Source organism: Homarus americanus, unplaced genomic scaffold (assembly GCF_018991925.1).
Source record: "Homarus americanus isolate GMGI-L3 unplaced genomic scaffold, GMGI_Hamer_2.0 scaffold4060, whole genome shotgun sequence".
NCBI classification, from domain to species: domain Eukaryota; kingdom Metazoa; phylum Arthropoda; class Malacostraca; order Decapoda; family Nephropidae; genus Homarus; species Homarus americanus.
The window spans coordinates 4,082,670-4,110,114 of NW_024746161.1; the positions used below are offsets into that span (position 1 = coordinate 4,082,670).

At 44.8% G+C, this 27,445-nt stretch overlaps 1 protein-coding gene across 1 annotated transcript in view; it reads left to right on the forward strand.

Annotated features, from left to right (window-relative positions):
* The window catches only part of LOC121878963 (homeobox protein homothorax-like), a 198,923-nt gene that overhangs the window by 56,909 nt on the left and 114,569 nt on the right, over positions 1–27,445 (forward strand). The gene's annotated exons all lie outside the window — the stretch shown is intronic.

Here is a 27,445-nt window from a genome sequence, read left to right on the forward strand (position 1 = left end):
GTTGTCCTCAGCGGTATGATGGTCATATAAGATTTGTTTATATATTGAATGGTGGTCAATGGGTGAGTGATTGCCCAGGTGAAGTGAAATTAGGTAGTGTAGTAACAGGTAGGTGCAGGTGTACAGTTCAGAGCTCTGATCAACCTTGTCAGATTCATTAAGTACTATAGGGAGAGGGTGGAGAAGTTAACTTTTTATTTTATTTTTTTTATTTTACTGTATGACCTCTTAATGCATTTCTCTCTCTCTCTCTCTCTCTCTCTCTCTCTCTCTCTCTCTCTCTTCATGCGAACGTACGTACATCTCCTCATCCTCCCTTCCTCCCCACTTCCCCACTTTATCCTCCTCCCGTGTGCCTTCCGTCATCCACTCCTCTCGTTATCTCACTGACCATCTTCCTCATCCGCATTGTCTCTTCCCGACCTCTCCCTACTACATCACTCGGCTTCCCTCGCTCCCTCTCTCTCCCCTCTCCCTCCCTCCCTCCCTCCCCCCTCTCAATCTCCCTCTCCCCCTCCATCCCTCCATCCCCCCCCTTCTCTCTTTCTCTCTCTCTTCCTCCTCCCCTCCCTCACCCACCTTAACAACATTACCTTCAATATTCATAAGTGAGCAAATGGTGCCAAAATTGCCTCCTGCTTTTAGGCCCCTGCCTCCAACAACAACAGTGGGGGGGGGCAGAGGTGGGAGGATAGAGGAGGAGGAGAAGGAGGAGGAGGGAGCTGGAGAATAGGGGAGCTGGAGAGAAGAGGAGGAGCTGGAGGAAGAGGAGAAGGAGCTGGAGGAAGAGAAGGAGGGAGCTGGCGGAAGAGGAGGGAGCTGGAGGAAGAGGAGAAGGAGAGCTGGAGGAGGGAGGAGGTGGAGGAAGGGGAGGGACGCTCGAGGAAGAGGAGGGGAGCTGGAGGAGAAGAGGAGGGAGCTGGAGGGAAGAGGAGGGAGCTGGAGGGAGAGGAGGGGAGCTGGAGGGAGAAGAGGAGGGAAGCTGGAAGAATAGGAGGGGAGCTGGAGGAAGAAGAGGAGGGAAGCTGGAGGAAGAGGAGGGGAACTGGAGGAAAAGGGGAAGAACACAGTATAACAAAGTGTGAAGAAACAATAAATGGAAACGTGAAAATACACTTTGTAAATGATGGTGTTGAAGCCTGAATTAAAATTGTATAACTACAGAGAGAGAGAGAGAGAGAGAGAGTGTGTGTGTGTGTGTGTGTGTGTGTGTGTGTGTGTGTGTACGAGAGAGAGAGAGAGAGAGGCCAACATTTAAGTTAACCAATATTATTGATTTTGTAGTTTAGTTAACTCCAATTTATAAACCCACAACAAATGTAACGTTCAACCTTAACAACAACAACAACAACAACAACAAAAATATCCCAAATGGTGTGAAATTCAAATATGTTAACGGCAGCCACAAGGTAGAGAGCGGATGAAGGTGTCCTTATTTTAACACTGTCAACATAAAACAGACAGGTTTATATAAATGCCATAAAAGACTCGCCGCACATTATATAAATAACACAAAAGCCCTGGAGCACGACGGAGCGAATCAATGTAAATATCCGAGGACTGACAGCAACCTCAATAAAACATCCGAATAAGAAAATAAGGCAGAATAAGGCCCTCACGACCCACCCTGGATGTTGCGTGTTTTAGGGAGGATGAGGAGGAGGGTCGTGCTGGTGGTAGTGGGCGAGGATGAGGAGAGTCGTGCTGGTGGTAGGAAGCGGGGACGATCTCGCTGGTGGTAGGATGGAGCGTCGTGGTGGTAAAGAGGAAGTTTGGTGGTTGTAGGGAGGAGAGGAAGAGGAGTAGGAGGAAGGTCGTGATCATGGTGATAGAGATGAGGAGGAAGGAGTGAGGATCGTGATGAGGAGGAGGGGGTATGGGTGGTGATGATGAGGAGGGAGTGTAAAATCGTGATGGATTGTGGACAGGCGGAAGTGTCGATCGTGGTGGGAGGGTCTGGGAGGTTGTAATAGAAGGAAGAACAAGAAGTGATATGAGGAAGTGTGGATGAAGGGGAAAGGGGAGGTAAGGGTTGGGTGAGCCAGAAGAAGAAAGGGGGAGAAACAGCGAGTAATAAAAACGTTATGAAGAAGAGTGAGGGACACTGAAGGTCTTACCAGCCAAGGGTAGAAGTTTCCCAGCACCTCCTTGAGACCTACGAGGTGTTATTATGATGTAACACATTAAGTTTTGTGTGTGACTCCTTACTCTGATGTGACACCAAACAGGAACCTTGCAGAGTTCTCACGGAATATTTAGTTTTAATAAATATACTTGTTATTAACCTTACAAAGTTATTTAGATGAGAGGATTTTTTTATAATTGACGTCACAGCTACGTCTTAAACCCGTTAAATCCTGAAGTTATTTTTATATAATAGTGGCAGGGAAGGAAGTGTTAGTAGAGGGCGCTGTTTCTCCTATACGAAGAAACGAACCTGCCTTTGTGCTCCGTAACCTGCCCTCACCTTCCAGGAGCCTTCCATACAAAGATCCATTAAGTGCATGAAACACTCACACGTTCCCCATTGCATCGTCACACATAATGAAGATGTTGTGTTTACAAGTTAATGACTACTCGGGGCGAGTTAGAGAGCGCGAGGCATTATTTACGAGGGCACACTCCGCCCTTCAACGATAAAGGAATTCCCGCTGATCAATAATAAAGAAGAACCGGTTTCCCCCCGTGACAAAATGTCAAATTCCAGCGGCCTGCCTGAGGAGTGCGACCAGCTCGCCGCTCCTTTGCCTGGACACCAGACTGATGCATATTTGATGGGCGACAATCATAGTTATGGGCGTACAGGGGCGTGGGACGGGCCGGGAGAGGAGGGGAATGGAGGGGACAGGAGGGGAGGGGAAACAAGAAAGGGACAGGAGGGGAGGAGAGACAAGAAGGTGGGGGATGGGGAAGAGGACAAGAAGAGGAGAAAGGAAGTGGACGAGGAGGGAGTGGTAAGGAGCTGTGGTTTTGCATATTTTACAGCTTCGCGCGTCTGTGTGTGTGTGTGTGTGTGTGTGTGTGTGTGTGTGTGTGTGTGTGTGTGTGTGTGTGTGTGTGTGTGTGTGTGTGTGTGTGTTCTAGGGGGGCATAAACATTTTAGCGCGTGCTCGACATTTATCTTTACATATCGTGAGTAGGTTTAATTTTAGTTCATTGGTTATAATAAGATGAGGACAAGGTAGACACCTGTACTAGCCAGAAGTCCGTAACTACTTCGCCAGTGATCAAAACTTCCCCCCTGGTGAGGCTGCCTTCCGACCCACCTCCAAATGGTTTAAGAAGTGTTCCCAGAGTTAATTATTACCACCGCTGTCTGGGAAGCGACCCCCCGTAATATCTTGGAGCAATCCCATTCTAGACAGCTTGTCAATATCTGGAGGTGTAGGGAGTGGTGGTAGTGGTGAAGGTGTGGGGAGTGGTGGTAGTGGTGAAGGTGTAGGGAGTGGTGGTAGTGGTGATGGTATAGAGAGTGGTGTTAGTGGTGAATGTGTGGGTAGTGGTGGTAGTGGTGATGGTATAGGGAGTGGTGTTAGTGGTGAAGGTGTGGGGAGTGGTGTTAGTGAAGGTAGAGGTAGTGGTGGTTGTGGTGGACGTTGAGGTAGTGATGGTAGTGGTGGTGTAAGGAGATAGTGGTGGAGGTGTAGGGAGTGATGGAAGTAGAGGTAGTGAACGTGGCGGTAAAGTGATTGTGATGTAGTTAGGTGTTTTTAATTCTGTCATATAATACAGTGTACAAAAGGGGTACCGGCGGTGAGACTCCTGTGAAAATATTACATGTATATCCAGTCAGTAAGTCGTCTATTATTACCGGTGTCCTCTGAACCTGACTGTAATTAAGAGGCTATTAGTTAGTATGGGTGACTTGTGTATGGAATAGCATGCGTCTCAATATGGGTACTGGTCAGGTCTTACCCATAAGTTACTTACGATAAAACTGTTGTTTTCAGCTCTCGTGGTATAATAATGTACACAGATAAACCTTCCTTTCATTTATTGTGACTTATAAGAGAACATGAACATCGACTCATATTTGGATGATTAATGATGACAAATGACAGGACATCTTTAGGATGACAGCTATTGAAATAAAGATCATGACGTGAATTACAGTAAATAAGTGACCACGTTTCGGCCTCAAAGTAATAATCACGAAGTAATCCACTGTCGGCTGCGTCAGGTGTTTTAGCCACCAGACAGTTCTTTATACTTGTCTGTCAATCAATATTATGCAGTTAACTTCAGCAATTTTGTAATGATTAACATCAACACGATATCTGTTACTGACTATCTATCAATTGCCTTCTTTCTCTCCTTTGTCTATGTCAGAAACCAATTGACCTCAAGCAATCCGTTGAGTTGCCTTCACCCAATCCGTCAACAACGGCCTATCCAATCACTCCCTAAAGGAACGAACTACACTGTACTCCCAACGAGCTTAATACCCCCAGCACGATCCCATTACCCAAACGACTATCTGACGACAATGGCGGGAGTGCAAACAATTTGGCAAGCGCCTCTGTAATAGCTCCTCCCTACCCCCAATTCCCCTCCTCCCAAAGCCCGCGTCATTAGGGAAATATTGAAAAAAGGCGGTGTGTCGGTGTTGGCAGATGGCGAGGCCCGATTTATACCCAAAATATGTTGTCTGTGGGTATCGTGTATCGTATTGGAGAGAGATTTTGAGTGATTACGGCCGATTAGCGATGGTTGCTGGAACCAGAAACTTAACTCTACGGGTTTTGTCTTTACCTTATCAAAGTTCAAGACCCAGAGTTTGAACATAGCGCCTTTTTTTCATTGTTATTACTAAAAAATGTTTCTTATGGGAAATATATAACAAAAACTTAAAGTTTAAAGATGACTATAATATATTGTTGAAGTTAATGAATAATAGGCTTCTTACGTTTGAGGTATTTTTGTGATGTCATCGTACCCTGGCAACGTGGGGTGGCGGGAGAGGGAAAGAGAGAGAGAGGCACACGATCACTAAGGATAAAGCAGCCGGGGATGGAAATATTTTTCATTATTTTTCCATTAGTAAAATCCGGCCTGATATTCCCCGCTATCATAAGATATTGCTGATGAGCTGTAGATGTGGTGGCGCCTAATACCGTGTTGACTTAGGGGACGAGGAGGGGCCTCTGCTCCTGGGCCCTGACGACCCTTTATAATATACTGAGCACGTGTATGTCTCACTTTATACGAGAGCTTTTAGGCTCCACACACACACACACACGCACACACACACACACACAGAGAGAGAGAGAGAGAGAGCGAGAGAGCGAGAGAGCGAGAGAGCGAGAGAGAGCCTTACAGACGACAATAAAGTCTTTCAGGAAAACTGGAATAACTTTCTTTGACTGTATTTGAATATTGTATTGACTTTTCAGTCCAGTTACGTAATATTTTCTTTATTTTATGAAAAAAAAAATTGGAGGATTTCAACTCATTAAACTTCATATTACATTGCTGAAGCGACTGAGCAGTTGTGCGTGAGCAATTAATTATTCCGAAGGCTTTTTCCCATTGACTGAAGTACTAGAATATGTAGCTGTATAATCTATAAGTCATTGGTACTTTCAAGGAGATTGAAGCCCATTTCATTCCAAACTCTAAAAACACTGGTGGCTGTAGACCAAGAGTATCTGAGTACAGTTGGACAAAATAGCATCCGTAAATAACTGCACAGCCTTCACTGGTTTTGCTTTAGGGAAGATACGTTGCAGCAAATATGGAAGCATATGCATAATCCCATACCATCTGTCTGTAGTCTCTTAAGAGAAACATAGTGACATCTCTTGGGTGCTTCTGAGAGATGTTGGAACAAAGGATCTTGGGGCGTCTTTGTGCTGGACACTGCATGAAGACAAAGCTTCTTTTCGTGGTAGTATTGACTTCATTGTGTCTTTCATGCCTCCCTCCAGAGGAACAACAATTTAGGGTATGGAGGCCATATTGATCTGCAGTCACAATGGTGCACATCCAGTGGAATACAGAGTGGGATAAAGATGGTATGCAAGGTGACCAGCAATCATAGCACAGAGAGCCTGTGGCTTAGGTAAGTGTCTAAGGAATAGTTCAGGATCATCAGTTTAGTCATCAGCATGAGGATTACTCACAAGTTGGAAGTAGACTAGTGACACCTTGGATGATGACCAGTCAGCAGGGTTGTTGAGGTTCTTTGGAGGTGGTACTGTGGGCGTTTGGTCGGCGAATAAATCTTAGTTCATTGTGTTCTGGAAGGATATCCATCTCAAATTTCCTAGAGACTACTCAGCAAAATAGAAATGGGAAGCTTTGCAGATATGTAATCCTTTGAGTCGAACTGGGATGATTGTTTCCATTGGAAATCACCCAGAGGGAAGTTTAGGTCATTTGTCAAGAGTGACAGCCAGGAGCTCATCGTTATCTTCTAATCTTGGAATTTTAAAAGAACGGAACCATCTCATGAGATATAATAACGTAGGTATTCGAGAGGTGCCTGACGTCGTCGGCATCCAGGTAAGTTACAGTATTATTTAGTCCTTATTATATTGTCTAGCCTATCTTCAGAGATAGTGTGTGTGTATACTATATACATATATATATATATATATATATATATATATATATATATATATATATATATATATATATATATATATATATATATATATATATATATATATATATATATATAAAGAGACCATGCCGGCCGTCGTCCCTCACGGGCCACAATAAGAACACGACACAACAGATCCGTCGTAAACTACACGACTTGTATCTACTACCATTTTCCAATAGCCTATAAATAAAATAAATCTGTACCACACAAAAGACAAATCCTCCATTTAGCAAGGGTATCAACCTGTCTCTCATCTCTTTTTACAAAAGTTAGACAAAAGTAGTGTAGTTCTTTGTATATATATATATATATATATATATATATATATATATATATATATATATATATATATATATATATATATATATATATATATATATATATATATTTATATATATACATTCAAAGGCAGAATTATGACGTAGGAGTGGCCATAAAGTTAAGGCTATGGACAATTTCTTTAAGGATGAACGAATCTAATTTATAAGAACCAGAAGTAGGGATAACATAATTGTTGACGGTATTCCTAATAATACTAAAACCAATAATATTCATATTAACACTAGATTTACATGAAACTCTTTTACAAGTTTTATTCCAATAAATGGAATGAAAGGATTCTCTCATATGAACACACAAACCATTAGATTCCTGTCCAGTATGGGTACGGTACTGTGCTATTGTTGCTTTATTTTAGTATCCAGATCTTTGTCTGACCTCAATGTAAACTTGTTTGCATTACGTACAGAGGATCTTGGATACACACTCCCACGACTGAGCAAAGGCAATCCTAAAAAAAGACTCTCCTAACTGCGTAAAGTCGTGAAAGCGATATTACCATTCATAACCTCTCTTCCACACCTCTTTAATATTGATTTATGAGCTTTGAGAATTAGTTTCAGAATTAGTTTCAGCGCCTTGGAAGTACAGTATTGGCCGAGAATGGAGCTAACATCCCTTCTCTTGTTGCCATAATTGTTAGCATAAAATGGTAAAGAGATTTAATGCAGTCATAAGGTCTCTTCTTGATAAAACTATATAATGTATATCTCATTTGGTGCATTGGAGGGCGAGAGAAATGCTGATGGGTTATTCATGAGTGTGTGTGAAAATATTATACGACAAACATCAGGTATCTACAGTTTTTCGTCAGGCCAACACTGTACACACGTTTGTTAACTATTACCCAACCCCTATATACCTTATCTACAACCCTTACATATAAATGTGTGTGTAATCGTGATAAACACTCGACTGTGGTGCCACCCAGCATCTCACTCCTCCAATAACTACTCCAAACATCACTATGTCTTTGCACGTTTTTCCCCTCTCCTCTCCTCCCCTATCCTCCAATTTTAATCGCACACGTAAAACTCGAGTCACTTCACGGTGCTGAGTTTTCAATTGTCATCTCATTTACATGTGGCCGCGTCACCGTAACCAAATTAAATGTGTCGCGTCCTGTGTTCGTCCCCCCCCCAACCCTCGTTATTACCCTACGTCGGCCTGCACTCTCCCCTTCCCTCCTGCCCGTCTCTCTCTTACCTTTATTTCTCTGCGTCAGTTTCTCTGCCCTTATGTCCCTGTTGAGAAGATGGGGTATATTAGTTTGTCTCTGTCTGTCCTGTATGTTTAGTGGTCCGTCACATCCGTTCAGTCCCTCCCTCGGTCTGCAACATCCGTCCTGTTACCTCCCTCGGTCCGTCACATCTGTCCTGTCCCTCCTTCGGCCGTCACATCCCTCCCTCGGTCTGCAACATCCGTCCTGTTACCTCCCTCGGTCCGTCACATCCATCCTGTCCCTCCTTCGGCCGTCACATCCCTCCCTCGGTCTGTCACATCTAAACTGTCCGTCCCTCGGTCTGTCACATCCAACCTGTCCCTCCCTCGGTCAAGTAAAGTTCTTGGCCTGAGTATTTGTTGAAGGTCACGAGTTAAAGATCCATATCAGGAGGTCACTGATACTCAAGATGTTTGTTGTTGTTGTTGTTGTTGTTGTTGTTGTTTTAGTTTTCCACGTCTTTTTGGCCTAAACATTTCATTATATGTTTGTTTACATGATAGTGCAGAAAGAAGAATAAGGAAAGACAAAAAGAAATACTCATTATAAAAATTTCTAGTCTTACCTGACAGTGGATGAGTTTGGTGGGTCATTTATCTTACATCAGATATCTTTGTTTACATTGGATACCTTTGTTTACATTAAATATCTATGTTTACATTAGATATCTTTGTTTACATTAGATAACTTTGTTTACATTAGATATCTTTGTTTACGTCACATATCTTTGTTTACATAAAGCAGGACGGCATCAAGAAGGATTTACAGAATAGTTCTTGACCTCAGTGTAAAAAGGGCCAATGTTAATATAGTTCAGGATAGACAAAAATAAATTGTATATTATTATAAATGAACCTGAACAAAGGCGAACGGGTGACGAGTCTAATGACACTCCTGTTCCTTGACACTGACCATGACACCTCTGTTCCTTAACACTGACCATGGTGACGGGTGACGAGTCTAATGACACTCCTGTTCCTTAACACTGACCATGGTGACGGGTGACGAGTCTAATGACACTCCTGTTCCTTGACACTGACCATGGTGACGGGTGACGAGTCTAATGACACTCCTGTTCCTTAACACTGACCATGGTGACGGGTGACGAGTCTTAATGGACACTCCTGTTCCTAACACTGACCATGGTGACGGGTGACGAGCCCATGACACTCCTAAGTCTCCTTGACACTGACCATGGTGACGGTGACGAGCCCAATGACACCCCCTGTTCCTAACACCGACTATGGTGACGGTGACGAGAGCCCACTGACACTCCTGTTCTTTGACACTGACCATGGTGACGGTGACGAGTCTAATGACACTTGTTCCTTGACACTGACCATGGTGACGGGTCACGAGTCTAATGACACCCTGTTCCTTAACACTGACCATGGTGACGGGTGACGAGTCTAATGACACCCCTGTTCCTTAACACTGACCATGGTGACGGGTGACGAGTCTAATGACACCCTGTTCCTTAACACTGACCATGGTGACGGGTGACGAGTCTAATGACACTCCTGTTCCTTGACACTGACTATGGTGATGGGTCACGAGCTCCACGACACTTGTTCCTTAACACTGGTTCATGGTGACGGTGATGGTGCCCAATGACACTTACCTGACACTGACCATGGATGGGTGACGAGCTCCAATGGTTAATTCCTGTTCCTTGACACTGACCATGGTGACGGGTGACGAGCTCCAATGACACCCTGTTCCTTGACACTGACCCTTTACGGTGATGGTGATGAGTCTAATGACACTCCTGTTCCTTAACACTGACCATGGTGACGGGTGATGAGTCTAATGACACTCCTGTTCCTTGACACTGACCATGGTGACGGGTGACGAGTCTAATGACACTCCTGTTCCTTAACACTGACCATGGTGACGGGTGACGAGTCTAATGACACTCCTGTTCCTTGACACTGACCATGGTGACGGGTGACGAGTCTAATGACACTCCTGTTCGCCGACACTGACCATGGTGACGGGTGACAGGTCTAATGGCACTCCCCTGTTCCTTAACACTGACCATGGTGACGGTGACGAGGTCTAATAACTCTGTTCATATACTGACCATGGTGACGGGTGACAAGTCCTATGACCTCCTGTTTTCCCTTAACACTGACCATGGTGACGGGTGACGAGTCTAATGACACCCCTGTTCCTTAACACTGACCATGGTGACGGGTGACGAGTCTAATGACACTCCTGTTCCTTAACACTGACCATGACACCCCTGTTCCTTAACACTGACCATGGTGACGGGTGATGAGTCTAATGACACTCCTGTTCCTTAACACTGACCATGGTGACGGGTGATGAGTCTAATGACACTCCTGTTCCTTGACACTGACCATGGTGACGGGTGACGAGTCTAATGACACTCCTGTTCCTTAACACTGACCATGGTGACGGGTGACGAGTCTAATGACACTCCTGTTCCTTGACACTGACCATGACACCCCTGTTCCTTAACACTGACCATGGTGACGGGTGACGAGTCTAATGACACTCCTGTTCCTTAACACTGACCATGACACCCCTGTTCCTTAACACTGACCATGGTGACGGGTGATGAGTCTAATGACACTCCTGTTCCTTAACACTGACCATGGTGACGGGTGATGAGTCTAATGACACTCCTGTTCCTTGACACTGACCATGGTGACGGGTGACGAGTCTAATGACACTCCTGTTCCTTAACACTGACCATGGTGACGGGTGACGAGTCTAATGACACTCCTGTTCCTTTAACACCGATTCATGACACCCTGTCTTTGACACTGACCATGGTGTGACGGGGTGACGAGTCTAATGACAATTCTGTTCCTTAACACTGACCATGGTGACGGGTGACGAGTCTAATGACACCCTGTTCCTTAACACTGACCATGGTGACGGGGTGACGAGCCTAATGACACTCCTGTTCTCTTAACACTGACTATGGTGACGGGGTGACGAGTCTAATGACACTCCTGTTCCTAACACTGACCCATGACACTCCCAGTTCCTGACACTGACCATGGTGACAAGACGAGTCTAATGACACTCCTGTTCCCTAACACTGAACACTATGGTGGAGTCTAATGACACTCCTGTTCCTGACACTGACCATGGTGACGGGTGACGAGTCTAATGACACTCTGTTCCTGACACTGACCATGGTGACGGGTGAGAGTCTAATGACCTCCTGTTCCTAGCACTGACCATGGTGACGGGTGACGAGTCTAAGCTCCTGTTCCTTAACACTGACCATGGTGACGGGTGACAGTCGTAATGACCCTTAACACTGACCATGGTGACGGGTGACAGGTCTAATGACACTCCTGTTCCTTGACACTGACCATGGTGACGGGTGATGAGTCTAATGACACTCCTGTTCCTAACACTGACCATGGTGACGGGTGACGAGTCTAATGACACTCCTGTTCCTTGACACTGACCATGGTGACGGGTGACGAGTCTAATGACACTCCTGTTCCTTAACCTGACCATGGTGACGGGTGACAGGTCTATGACCTCCTGTTCCTAACACGACCATGGTGACGGGTGATGAGTCTAATGACACTCCTGTTCCTTAACACTGACCATGGTGACGGGTGGTAGAGTCTAATGACCTCCTGTTCCTTAACACTGACCATGGTGACGGTGACAGTCTAATGACACTCCTGTTCCTGACACTGACCATGGTGACGGGTGACGAGTCTAATGACCTCCTGTTCCGACACTGACCATGGTGACGGGTGACAGTCTAATGACACTCCTGTTCCTTAACACTGACCATGGTGACGGGTGACGAGTCTAACCTCCTGCTAACACTGACCATGGTGACGGTGACGAGTCTAATGACCTCCTGTTCCTTAACACTGACCATGGTGACGGGTGACGAGTCTAATGACCTCCTGTTCCTTGACACTGACCATGGTGACGGGTGACGGTCTAACGACCCTCCTGTTCCTTGACACTGACCATGGTGACGGGTGACGAGTCTAATGAACTCCTGTTCCTTAACACTGACCGTGACGGTGAAGGTCTAATGACCTCCTGTTCCTAACACTGACATGGTGACGGGTGACGAGTCTAATGGCACTCCTGTTCCTTAACACTGACCATGGTGACGGGTGACGAGTCTAATGACACCCCTGTTCCTTGACACTGACCATGGTGACGGGTGACAAGTCTAATGACACCCCTGTTCCTTGACACTGACCATGGTATACCCCTCCCCCACCACAGTAAAACCATTGCTCATACGTTATTGGTACATACAGCTGTACGTGACTGGTGATCTCTCCGATACGGTTATCTCGAAAACGCCCAAAATCCCAAGTAGTTATTATATTGTTACGACTAGCTCTTAGAGTGTAACAATATCCTGAAATCACAAATTACACTTTTACTATAGGTCAGAATAGATCACAAATTATCACCTCATTACTATGGGGTATTTGAAATACACAGTAAGTTTTAATAACAATATATTAACAAATAATCAATAAAATAAATATATCGAGTATGTACAAAATAAACAAATACAAGTTAAATCTGATCAAATAAATGACTCAACCGAGTGACAAAATAATGAACACAAAAGTAAAGACTTATTTAGTCTGAAACTAAGATGAACAACGTGGTCTATCCACCACACGAAACCTCATAAATAAGTAGTTATTTTCCGTGGAACTCCAAAATATGATTAACAATAATCTTTCAAAATAATACTTTACTTGGTGTTATAAAAGTTGAGCAAAGTTACGTTATACCACTAAAACATACTGTACAATAAGAAAGGAGATACTCTGTACTTAACTAAACACTGCCGGGCCCATACTAAAGTAAACAAAGCGAGCGGACGCGGCAGAAATGACATCACAAACAAAAAGGTTCACGTTGCGAATCCACAACCAACGATGGAAAGCTCACTCGTAACAATCACAGAGTTCTTGGAGGTGAGGAATGTGTACAGGTAATATAGGTCAAGGTAATAGTCCTCTCGTAATGTCGACAACCGGACAACCAATGCTTCAGTATATACAGTGTCAATGTAATTATTTCATGGTTGTGTTGACTGTCATGTGATAATACATTATTCAGTATTTTTGACACTAATTTATACAAATTTATATAGCCTGATTATAATTTCTATACTTGTCATATATCCCCTTTACACTACCTCCACTCCTTGTGTCACCCCTTTTCCCTCACACTACCTCCACTCCCTGTATCCCTTCCCTCTCGGCTCCCACCACAACACAATCCTCTAGTACCATTGGCCCTGTTTTACGCCGTCGTTGAGGAGACTCGCGGTCCCCCCCGTCTTGACGAGTGTTGTGGCTGGGCGATGGCCCTCACCTGACACTCGCTGACAGATTACCGAATACTTGCGACTTTTTAGACGTTTTTCTCATTTCATGGTCATTAGCTCCGAGGCGTCGCTTGCGCTGGCTCATTTTCCTCTTGCGGGAGGGAAGGGAAGGGGAAGCTGACAGGATTTCCGCCATTTCAGCGATCTCTTGAATTCCTCTCAGCCGCCATTGTAAAAGGCCTCCGCTAGTGTTGGGACTGGTGGAAGGTGATTGGCCGGTGTGGGCACGGTAAGCGCCGGCGAGTAATTACAGTTGTTTTGGTTAGCTTATTCCCAGGAGGGTGGGGAGGGGGACGGCTGGCACAACAACAATGCCGACTTTTGACGATTACACAAAGCTGATCTCAAAATTATAGGATTCAATCGCCATAATCACAACCTGCTTTTAACCTAATATCCGGGATTGATTGAAAGATTATTTTCTCTCGTGCACTGCTTCAATCATATATCAAAAAGGGGGCGGTCGTCTGCGTGGAGAGGAGAGAGACGTTTGCTTCGCTGAGAGGGACGGTCGTCTGTGTTGCTGAGTGGGGGGTGTCTGCGTGACTGAAAGAGAGAGAGGGGGCGTCTGAGTTGCTGAGAAAGAGTGGAGGGGGGGAGACGTCTTGTGGCTGAGAGAGGGCAGGCAGGCCAGTTGTCGCACGTCCGTCAGCCGCCGCCATTGTGGTCGGCTGACGGCTACATGCACAGAGGGGTCGGGGGTCGGGGACTCGGGGGTGCCAATGACCCCCTGAGGTCCCTCTCCCCTTCAGCCACTGCCACAGGAGGTCTCCTATAGGGATCAATGGGCTGAAGGAGGGTAGGGGTGCCAGAGGTCCCCTTCACCCACAGTCACTTTGAGTCTCGTAGAATCTAAAATTCTTTACGATACTAATTGTGTTCACTTGTGGACGTAAGACATTATTATTTGCTTTACAGAGCTGTGAGAATGTGTGTCGTAGTGAGCAAATTGACATTAACTTCATAGAAATTTAATACAGTATTATATTTTGTTGTGAAGGGAGAGAGAGAGAGCGTGGGGGCCAGAAACAGAAAACGGCCTCAAAGTCACTAAATTTAGTACCATAAGAGAAAGTAGGAAAACAAAACAAATTCCTTCCTCTAGCAACAGAACAGAAATTCATTAGACCCAACAGGGTGGCCATATTGAGAAGTTGTTATTATTCAAGTCCTGCTAAAATTCGAGTGAAATGTGGATTTACGAGCACCAAGAGTTTAGTGGGCGTCTGGCCAATACACTTTGGTTAGGCTTACGTGTAAAAACTTTCCTGTAGAAGATTCACCTCTTACACTACGTCATTTTTTTCCAACTTAAACTACTGAAATGTTATTCTCACAAAAAAAGTTTTTCTTGGCTGAAGTGAACTCCAAATAAACTGGCAGTATCTTTGTTGCTGGTAATTAAAATATTTATATTATCTACAGAATGTAAAGGTGATGTCCTGTTTACTTCTCAGAGAATATTATAGTCTTGGGTAAATCATTTAGAGTTCAGCGTTGGGTTAACTAAAATAACATTACAACAAGTTACGTCCCAATTGTTTATATTTACCAATTCACAAAGACCGTATAATAATATTCATGATTTTATATACGAAATGAAGTATTACCTTTAAAGATCTGTCATATTTGTAAACTCTCAGTGCGTGTCTCTAGTTCTCTCTCTTCAAGTTCACTCACTTGTTCACTTGTGTTCCTCGCCACACTCTCCTGACCTCTCCATCTTCACTCTGTTCACAATCATGTGTTTAGTCTTGCTGTAAATTACTTCTTTCATTCGTCTCCTTTGTTTCTTTCATACGTTTTCCTGTACTATTGTTACTTGGGTCTCTCTCTCTAATATCCGTTTTCTCAGTTCATCCATCATCATCATTCATTGCCTAAGAGGATCTTCCCATTTAATTTCTTCGTCGCCACCATCAGATCGCCCAGCTGATGCATGTCAGTAAATCAGCCGACCTAAATATCACCATTTGTTCATAAAGTCATCAGCATTTATACCCGCCCATCTCGAGTCGCCCGCACCCACGCCCACTCTCCACGCACTTGCGGCCATACATACGCCTGAGAGAGAGAGAGAGAGTATTCAGGACAGACACACACATACACACACACGTAAAGGTATGCTGATATAGACACACACAAGTAACACCCACACAAATTTATATACAGGAAGACAAATATTTATACATAAGCGAAATGGTCTTCTTACAAACACAAACAGACTTCACACATACACAAAATTCACGTTCACACATGTACACACAAACATTGATACTTTAAGAAACGCCCATACACTCAACTGAAGGAGTGTTATCGCCCATAAATAAAAACACACACCTCCTAAAAACGTACATAAGCAGAGAATAAATATATAAATCAACTTTTATACGTATGGGAGTATAGGACATAAGTTTTTGAGTATCTAAATATGACACACACACACACACACACACACACACACACACACACACACACACACACACACACACACACACACACACACACACACACACACACACCTCCTGATTTATGTACTGTACTGTACAGTCCTGTAAATGTATTCAACACATATTATATCATTATGTCTAAATCAAATGTAAGTCTGTATATTTTCAGCCACCGGCTCACGCTCTGATAATAAACCGTTTATTATTATTATTATATTATTATTATTATTACACACACACACACACACACATAATTACACGTGTATGTTATTATTAGAGACATGCAGTACTGTGCTTTCTCCTTCATGCACATTAATATCCTCTGATGCATAATGTTAACCGTCACTGTAATGTTCCCTTCACTGTAATGTTAACCCCTTCACTGTAATGTTAATCCCTTCACTGTAATGTTAACCCTTCACTGTAATGTTACCCCTTCACTCTAGTTTGCCTTCACTGTAATTACCCCTCACTGTAATGTTAACCCCTCACTGTAATGTTAACCCCTCTGTAATGTTAACCCCTCACTGTAATGTTAACCCCTTCACTGTAATGTTAATCCCTTCACTGTAATGTTAACCCCTTCACTGTAATGTTACCCTTCATTAGTGACCCTTCACTGTAATGTTACCCTCTGTTACCCTCACTGTAATGTTAACCTCACTGTAATGTTAACCCCTCACTGTAATGTTACCTCTCACTGTAATGTTAACCCCTCACTGGAATGTTAACCCTTACTGTAATGTTACCCCCTCATTGTAATGTTAACCCCTCACTGTAATGTTAACCCCTCACTGTAATGTTACCCTCTATTCCTTCACTGTAATGTTAACCTTCACTCTAATGTTAACCCCTCACTGTAATATTAACCCCTCACTGGAATGTTAACCCTCACTGTAATGTTACCCCTCACTGTAATGTTAACCCCTCACTGTAATGTTTCCCTCTCACTGTAATGTTAACCCTCCTGTAATGTTCCCTCTCACTTAATGTCCTCCTGTAATGTTAACCCCTCACTGTAATGTTTCCCTCTCACTGTAATATTACCCCTCACTGTAATGTTAACCCCTCACTGTAATGTAACCCCTCATATAATATTACCCCCTCATATTTAACCCCTCACTGTAATGTTAACCCCTTCATGTTGTTTCCCCCTCACTGTAATGTTACCCCCTCACTGTAATGTTACCCCTCACTTTTCCCCTCCTTAATCCTTTACTGTAATGTTACCCCCTCACTGTAATGTTAACCCCTTCATTGTAATGTTAGCACCTTCACTGTAATGTTACCCTCTTCACTGTAATGTTAACCCCTCACTGTAATGTTACCTTCACTGTAATGTTCCTTCACTGTAATGTTAACCCCTCACTGTAATGTTAACCCCTCACTGTAATTTTCCTCTCACTGTAATGTTAACTCACTGTAATGTTAACCTCACTGTAATGTTACCCTCTCACTGTAATGTACCCCTCACTGTAATGTTAACCCCTCACTGTAATGTTAACCCCTCACTATAATGTTACCCCTCACTGTAATGTTAACCCCTCACTGTAATGTTACCCCTCACTGTAATGTACCCCTTCACTGTAATGTTAACACCTTCACTGTAATGTTAACCCCTCACTGTAATGTTAACCCCTCACTGTAATGTTAACCTTCACTGTAATGTTAACCCCTTCCTTAATGTTACCCCTCATGTAATGTTCCCTCACGTAATGTTTTTTACCCCTCCTGTAATGTTCCTTAATGTTCCCACCTTCACTGTAATGTTAACCCCTCACTGTAATGTTACCCCCTCACTGTAATGTTACCCCCTCACTGTAATATTAACACCTTCACTGTAATGTTAACCCCTCCTGTAATGTTAACCTCTTCACTGTAATGTTCTGTAATTTCCCCTCACTGTAATGTTACCCCCTCACTGTAATGTTACCCCTCTTATTCCTCTTCACTTAATTTACCCTCACTGTTTCTTATTGATACATACACTCTCTCTCTCTCTCTCTCTCTCTCTCTCTCCTTCTGAGTTTTGTTGATATTTGATTTTACTCTTTCCATTCCACGAACACGATTAATATTTTTGAAAACAAACTCCATACACACACACACACACACACACACACACACACACACACACACACACACACACACACACACATGGACACGTGCTGCTCACCTGTGTGTTAATCTAACTTCTTCCTTCTTTCTCCTTCTTTTAAGACCAGCTTCCCTCCTGACCAACTCCCCTCCTCCCTCACCACCTCCTCTGACCAACTCCCCCTCCCTCCTCTCCCCGGGTGCAAGTTGGACCTTCCCTCACCTCAACATCCTTCTACTTTCTTCACTACACATGAAGACTCTCCCTCCAAACCCCCCTTTATGCCTTTTCACGTACATTTCCCCTTATTCTTTACCCCTTTTCCTTTAATAACCTTTTCTTTTTGTGGTACGTGAAACAGTCCCCCTCTCGTTCCTTCTTCTGGGCATCTTAGGGGGATATTCCATCTCTTTCTCTTATACCGGATGTGAAAAAATATATTAATTATTACCGATAACAGAGGTGGTGCATAACTGTTCCCTAAAGCCGACAGTATGCTGGGTCACACCTCACAACCGAGCGTCGTGCATTCTTATCGGGATGTGGAGGCCACCCAGGTGCAGCCAGTCTTATAGAAAACAAAACAAAAACAAAACGAAAATAACAACGATGGAATGTTTTAAGAACTCACCAGTTTAATGTTTACTTACTTTAGCAAAACGTATTTATCCTTAAGTTTGATTTACGATATTTTGAAATTTAGAGATAATGATGATCACCTGAAGTTTAGACACCCCAACTTATTTCACCTGAAGTTTAAACACATCAGCTTATTTCACCTACAAATTAACCACTCAAATGTTACTTGGATGTTAGGTGAGCGTTAGGGTGATTTAATCATAAGGTGAATTCAGCTGGGGTGTCTAATCTTCAGGAAGGAAAGGGGAGAGGAAGGAGGAACAGAGGATGAAACTAACTTAGTGTGTGTATATACAAGGCCTCGGAGGGCGTGTGGTGACACAATAACCCCATAATATATATTGGTATTATGTCTAATGGACCAGATATGCAAATTATAATCCATCTTTTTCTTTCTTTCCTTTGTAACTTGTTTTCCTTATTTCTTCTTTCGTTCGTTTCTTTTCTTCGCTCTCTTCTTTCCTGCGCTTTTGCTTCTTTCCTTCGTTTCTTCTTTGCTTCGCTTTTTTCTCCTTCGCTTAACATTCTTCCTTCTTTATTCTTTCCTTCGCTTTCTTCTTTCCTTCGCTCTCTTCTTTCTTTGGTTCTTCTTTCGTTTCTTCTTTCTGCCTTCACCTTTTCTCAGACCTTGTTTATGTTTTGTTTTGTTTGTGATCAATATTACCCTGCAGGAGTGACCGTCACCACTCTATGCTCACATCATTTACATTTTAGGTGACATGATAATTGCGAGCATCAAGAGCCACGCGGTCGAAAATCATTATGTTCATATATGGAGTGTCGGCCCACGAGGCAGCGGCTCCAACGCCCACATCTTAATGAGCCGTCGTTTATCACGCCCGAATTACTGATAACGGCAGTTTGTGAGAGAATTATACACACGGAGACCAGCTTATACATTCACACGCAAGTCAAGGTGCACACACACACACACACACACACACACACACACACACACACACACACGATTCATTACAATTGACCTAAATTCATAGGAATATACATTTAGCTTCACTATTACATGTACAGTACACAGACGACATAGGTACACACGGACACAGACGACATAGGTACACACGGACACAGACGACATAGGTACACACGGACACAGACGATATAGGTACACACGGACACAGACGATACAGGTACGGGACCCATAGGTACACACGGACACAGACGGATAGGAACACACAGACATAGATGCACATGCATACATACATACATACATACATACAGGCATATAAGACCTGAGACCTACTTCCACGTGTATAAAAGCTTAGGTGAGTGATCTAGTTTTAAAGCTAATGGAAGCAGTCGGGTGGATGGATGGGCGGGTGGATTATGTGTGGATAGATGATGGGCGGGTGGATTATGTATGGCTAGATGATGGGCGGGTGGATTATATGTGGATAAATGATGGGTGGGTGGATTGGTGGATAGATGATGGGCGGGTGGATTATAGGTGGATAGATGGGTGGGTGGATTATAAGTGGATAGATGCGGTAGATTATAAGTGGATAGATGATGGGTTGGTGGGCGGATTATAAGTGGATAGATGATGGGTTGGTGAGCGGATTATAAGCGGATAGATGATGGTAGACTGGTAAGTGAATGACTGACGGAATGGTAGGTAGGTGGTGGATTGATATATGGATGTTCGTTGGCAGACGTATGGTGGACATGTGGTAGGTGTGTGGCAGACGTATGGTGAATAAGTGGTAGGTGAGTGGCAGACGGGTGGTAGTGATGTGGCAGGTGGTAGGTGTGTTGCAGACGGGTGGTAGTAATGTGGCAGGTGGTAGGTGTGTGGTAGACGTGCGGTAGACAGGTGGTAGGTGTGTGGCAGACGTATGGTGGGCAGGTGGTTGGTGAGTGGCAGACATATGGTGGTGATGTGGCAGGTGGTAGGTGAGTGGCAGACGTATGGTGTACAGGTTGGTGAGGGCAGACGTTGGTGGGCAGGTGGTGGTGTTGTTGAGCAGGTGCTGGTGATGTGGCAGGTGGTGTGGGTGGTGGCAGACGTATGGTGGGGAGGTGGTAGGTGAGTGGCAGACGTATGGTGGGGTGGTGAGTGGCAGACGTATGGTGGGAGGTGTGGTGGGTGAGTGGCAGACGTATGGTAGAAGTATAGATGAATGGAGAGTCTGCCGCCAGCATTATAGAGGACGAAAGGCTCCAAGAATGGGAGAATATTATCATTGTTGTTGATTTCCAGGTAGACTACAAAAGCCCATCGGTGACCTGGTTTTAAAGTGAATAAAAAGTGCTGGAGTTGCCGAGGCCCTGTGTGTGTGTGATGGCTCATGGGTTAGTGTGATGTGTTTACATGATGTGCTTGGATAGTGTTTACGTGCACACCATCACACCAGAACCATAGGTGAAGTATGTGTGTGTGTGTGTGTGTGTGTGTGTGTGTGTGTGTGTGTGTGTGTGTGTGCCTCGCGCATCTTTTAGTACTGCCAACAGCCACCACACAAATAAACTAAATCTAAATTATCTATTACCAGTATAAACTTTTCTGTCATTCATACATAAAAGTATAATTTTACATCATTAACACACATACGGTATCTTATTTTTCTGAGAGACGAAGACAAGGCAGGAGGAGGGTGGTGGGTGTGAGCCTGGGCGGGCCGGTTGGTACCCGTGGCGGAGGAGAGTCGTACTTACTCCATGATTGATTGGCGGGTCACATGTGTTTTACCTGAGATTCGCGGGGTCGGACGCGCCATTACCATTTGAATAACTCTCTTTTGATAACTCCAATGACAATTATTACGGCAGGAACGTAGCCCCGTGCACCAGCCACTACATGACACCGCCTCATCTATCATAGCAAGTGTCTATGATACCTTGATTTGGAGAAGGGTTGTGTGGTAGAGTGGTGGAGGTGGTGTGAGTAGGGTGATGGTGGTGGTGTAGGTAGAGTGGTGGTGGTGGTGGTGTGAGTAGGGTGATGGTGGTGATGTAGGTATGGAGTGGTGGTGGTGTGAGTAGGGTGATGGTGGTGTAAGAGTATGGTGAGTGGTGGTGGTGTGGAGTAGGGTGATGCTGGTGGTGTAGGTAGAGTGGTGGTGGTGTGGTTGTGAGTAGAGTGATGGTGGTGATGTAAGTAGGATGGTGATAATAATAATGGTGTTGGGATGATGACAAGGTGGGATGATAATGATGTGGACTGGGTATGGTGAGTGGCGTTGGCAGGATAGTGGTGGTGGTGTTGGCAGGGAATAGGTGTAGGCAGGTGGTGAGTGGTGGTAGTGTAAGCAGGATAGTGGTGGTAGTGGTGTAGGCAGGGTGGTGGTGGTAGTGGTGTGGCGTAGTAATGGTGGGCAGGAGTGGTGTAGTGGTGTAGGCAGGGTAGTAATGGTGTAGGCAGGGGTGGTGGTGAGTGTTTGACAGGGGTGGTGGTGTAGGCAGGTGGTGGTTGTGTGTTGGGGTGGTGGTGGGCAGGGGTAGTGATGGTAGTGGTGTGAGGCAGGGGTGGTGGTGGTAGTGTTGGCGGGGTATGGTGTGGCAGGGTGGTGATGGTGGTGGTGTAGGCAGGGTGTGGTGGTGGTGGTTGGGGTGGGGGTGTGGGCAGGGTGGTGGTGGTGTTTGCGGAGTGGTGGTGGGGGGGGGGTGTGTGGTGGTGGTGTAGGCGGGTGGTGGTGGTGGTGGGGGGGTAGTAATGTGTGGCAGGTGTGGTGTGGTGTAGGCAGGATGTAATGGTGGGCGGTAGTGGTGGGTGGTTTGACAGGGGTAGTGGTGGTGTGGCAGGGTGGTGGTGGTAGTGTTGGCGGGGTGTGGTTAGGCAGGGGTGGTGATGGTGTGGTGTGGGCAGGGGTGGTGGTGGTGGTGTGGCGTATGGGTGTGGGCAGGTGGTGATGGTAGTGGTGTAGGCAGGTAGTGGTGGTAGTATTGGCGGGGTAGTGGTGGTGTAGGCAGGATAGTGATGGTGGTGGTGGTGTAGGCAGGATAGTGGTGGTAGTGGTGTGGTGGTGTGGCAGGGTGTAATGGTGTAGGCAGGATAGTGGTGGTAGTGGTGGTAGTGGGTGGCGGGTGATGGTGTGGCGGGTGGTGTGGGTACAGGCAGTGTGGTGGGGATAGTGGTGGTAGTGGTGTAGGCAGGGTGTGGTGGTAGTGGTGTAAGCAAGGTAATAATGGTGTAGGCAGGGTAGTGGTGGTAGTATTGGGGCAGTGGTGTTGTAGGCAGGATAGTGGTGGTAGTGGTGTAGGCAGGGTAGTAATGGTGTAGGCAGGGTAGTGGTGGTAGCATTGGCAGGGTAGTGGTAGTAGTGTCGGCAGGGTAGTGGTGGTAGTGTCGGCAGGGTAGTGGTGGTAGTGTGGGCAGGCTGGTGGTGGTAGTGACGGTTGGTACAGATGACTGATAGTTGTGGTAGTGGGGTGATATGACAGTATATGTTGTGTTACTAAAAATTTATTATGTTACTATTCAAATTTTATTTTCCAATATAAATTTTGTGGAATTAGTTAAATAATATAAATTCCTGTTTTTTTATTCGCCGAGGCAGCCAGTCGACAACCCCGGTATAAAAACAGTGTGTGAGGCAGAAACAGCTGCTGTCATACATCAATTCTTTATGTATGTCGAACACAGCAACAACCTGCAACAGCATAAACAGCGGGAGTTGTAAACCACAGCGCTCAACACCCGTCATACTGTAGCCAGTACATAAAACACCTGGCTCTTGTGCCTGCCTTTAGTGCACGGTGGTGGTGGTGATGATGATGTGGTGCTGATGATAGCGTAATGATGATGGTGTGGTGATGATGGTGTAGTGGTGATGATGGTGTGAGTGTGTGATGATGATAATAGTGCAATGATGGTGTGGGTGATGATGGTGTGATGATTATGACAGCACGGTGGTGGTGATGATGGTATGGTGATGAGATGGAGTGATAATGATGGTGTGGTGGTGATGATGGTGTGGTGATTATGGCAGAGGGTGGTGATGATGTGTGGTGATGATGATGGTGTGATGATGATGGTGTGATGATGGTGTGGTGGTGATTATGGTGTGGTGATTATGGCAGCACGGTGGTGGTGATGGTATGGTGATGATGATGATGTGGTGATGATGATGGTGTGATGATGATGGATGGCGTGGTGATGATGGCAACACGGTGATGGTAATGATGGTGTGGTGATTGTGATAGCATGGTGGTGGCGGCGATGATGGCGTGGTGATGATGGTGTGATGATGGGCGTGTGATGATGGCAGCACGGTGATGGTAATGATGGTGTGGTGATTGTAGTAGCATGGTGGTGATGATGGCGTGGTGATGTTAGTGTGGTGATGATGATGGCGTGGTGATGATAGTGTGGTGATGATGATGGCGTGGCGTTGATGGCAGAACGGAGGTGGTGATGATCAGGATGATGTGGTATTGGTGATGACGGCAGCACGGTCGTGATAGTCATGATGGCATCGCGGTGGTGGTGATGGTGGCAGCACGGTGGTGATGATGATGATGATGATGATGATGATGATGATGATGGCGTAGTGATGATGGTGTTGTGGTGATGGTGTGGTGGTGGTGATGATGGCGTAGTGATGATGACAGCACTGTGGTGGTGATGATTGCAGCACAGTTGTGGTGATGATGGTGTGGTGGTGATGACGGCAGTATGTTGATGGTGATAGAAATGGTGGGGATGATCTTGGTGACATGACGGTAAGGGTGGTAGTTTTGGTGATGATGGTGGTGGTGCTGCTGTTGGTCATGGTGATGATGGTGGTCGTGGTGATGATGGTGGTAATGTTGTTGGTGGTTTTCGTGGTAGCGGTGTAGGTGGTGATAATGATATGTTAATGGCGATGGTAGTGGTGATGGTGTTAGTGGCCTAGTGGTAGTGTAAATGGTGATGATGGTGGTAGTTGTGGCGATGGAGGTGATAATGACAACATGTTGAAGGCAGCGGCGGTCATAGTGGTGGTGTAGTGGCTAGTGGTCAGGTGAACTTGGCTGCCGGCAACAGATGGTCCCCACTACGTCATCATTATCCACTGACACATTGATCACTATTAACCATCATTAAGTACTGTCCAGCCGGAAGTTTTGCAATCGGTGGCCAAGAGGTGCAAGGAGCCACGACCGCCGCCCACCACCCACAGCAGCAGGCCACCACCGACAGCAACCGCACACCACCCACAGCAGCCGCCCACCACCCACAGCAGCCGCCCACCACCGACAACACCCACCTGATTCTGTAAGGTAGGAATTATTTCTCTATCGTCTTACTCTGTCGGAGGTGTTGAAGGGTGGGGCAAAGGGTGGTGTAGAGGATGAAGGATAAGAACTGGGGGAATAGATAAGCAAGAAGAAAATGAATGAGCATGGGAGAGAAAGGGTGAAGAATGAAGGTGGAAACAGTAAGAAGACATGTGATAGGTAGGTGAGGGAACTGAGGAGTAAAGGGAGGTAGAAGATGGGGCAGGTAAAAAAAAGGATAGTTGGATGAACTAGAGAGTGATGGAGAAGTGTGAGGCGAGAGAAAGACGAGGGCAAGGCAGAATTAGTTAAAATAGATCACAGAGGAGACAAGAAGGGAAACAGAGACAGCAAAACAAAAGTGTAGGAGAGACGTGTTGTTAAAATAGTTAACTAATGTTCGTTGTCGTCTCATTGTCTCGAAATATGTAGTATATGTGTGTGTGTGTGTTTTTTATATATATATATATATATATATATATATATATATATATATATATATATATATATATATATATATATATATATATATATATATATATATATATAATGGAATATACCTGATCTATCTTTCGAATACAAGTTTAATGTGAATTCTTTGTAATCTTGGAAGATGAAATGTTAATAAATAAATGTGAACAATATCGTTTATGATCTCTCGTTATACATACATTATATGGTAGATATAGATGTGTGTAAGATACGTACTAAACTGAAAGTGCAAGATATATATGCAATAGATATTCCAGTTAAAAAGAGCCGGGATAGTGTAGAGTGGAGGAACAGAAGTAATAGTCACGAGGAACAAGTGCAAGTTCACAACTTTTTGTAAACCCAAATAGTGACAAATAATTGGCCGCACTCTTAAAAAGCGAGAACATTGAGATAAATTAACTACCCAGACACATAAACGGAACATTTGCGTACGTAAAGACAGCCAACTAAACCGAGAGCCTTACCAGGTGCTGGGAGTCAACACACACCATCCATCAGGGACGGTAAACAGGCCACGCCACTGGTAATATGTTGCTGTTTGGTCGTTGTTGCGTGGTGGTGTACCTCGGTGTTTTGTCTTGACCTGTCTAGGGTTTTCGGATGTACACAGTGACTCAAATATATAACCACGAAGGTTTTATGATACTGATGCTACACTTTTCTATCGCGAGCAACAAAAACAACTTTCAAACACACCATTTCCAAAGAATCTCCGAGATTTAGATCAAAGAAACTGTGATACTGATTTCTAAGACCACTTTTTGTCATGGTAATTTTGTCGTGCATCCTCCGTATTCCAGCATGGTGATCATTAGAGAGTTGTGAATAGAAGTTGTCAAACATTGACCACCACTAGCAACATCACCTATAAAAGCAGTAAAAACAATAAAAATGACGAGAATAAGAACAATTATATTCCAAACGGCAAAAATGACAGCAATAGCAGCAGTAACAGCACCAACAGGAACTGACCAACAGCGATATTTACAGTAATTTGAAAAACATTAACAGAGATAACAACAAGAAGGATGCCATCGGGAAAAACAAGAACAGCAACAACACGCCAGCAGTCATGGGCCAATGCGATCTTGGCACCTTTGACGAATGATGGTAGGCGGCAGGTGGGACCAAGGTGCCTGTGTGTCTTCCCTCACGCCACGCCAAGACTTGTGGGGACGGTGGCTGGACTCCTCCCGTTTCCTCGTCCAACCCATGACATACTGATGGAATCACAGTTGTCTAATACATCCTTACGCACCCAACGCCGCAACTGGAAATTATTAACATCATTAAGAGGTATGTTGTTTATGCAGTTAATCATAGTGTAGGGACCACTTGCTAAATCGGTAGACATTTGTCACCTGCGTCCTAGTGAGATTCCACCAATCAGAGACCACTACGGCCTCCAGACGACCAGTCACAATGCTTGCCGCCATTACCTTTTCGGCGCCATCATTCACCAACGCATAACGTGTCATTTTCCGTCACCACTTCCTAGTCATCATTGCATTAGCCTTGCACACCATGCAAATTTAGTTATGACCGTTCATTTGCAAAGCGAAGGCTGCGTTTTTGTCGAGCTGTGAAGGTACCTGGCAAGTGGGAACTGTTTAAGTGAATGCCAATTCATTTTCAGAAAATTTCAAAGATGACTCGATAAGCTGAAGGATATTCATGATGTTTGTGTATCAGCTGACAAGCTTGAACCTGAGCAGCATCAGCTGAGGGACGGATCCATTGCGGCCGCGGAGACGTGAAGAACAGCGCGTGATTTTTGTGGCGATTTTCAGGGTGTAATTTCTTACATTCCATCTGTCGCTTCCTCAGCGGCTGTCACCTCCAGTGATGGCTTTAATATATAACTCTGCTTTTTCTCTGGAAGATCATGTTTTGTTACACGAGCAATGTATCTCAATCTCTTTATAATAATTATTCGTAGTTACCTGTATGTCAGCTCGTCAGGTTTAGTTAAAAACGTCTTTGTCACGCCAAGTCAGAGGTACGGCCG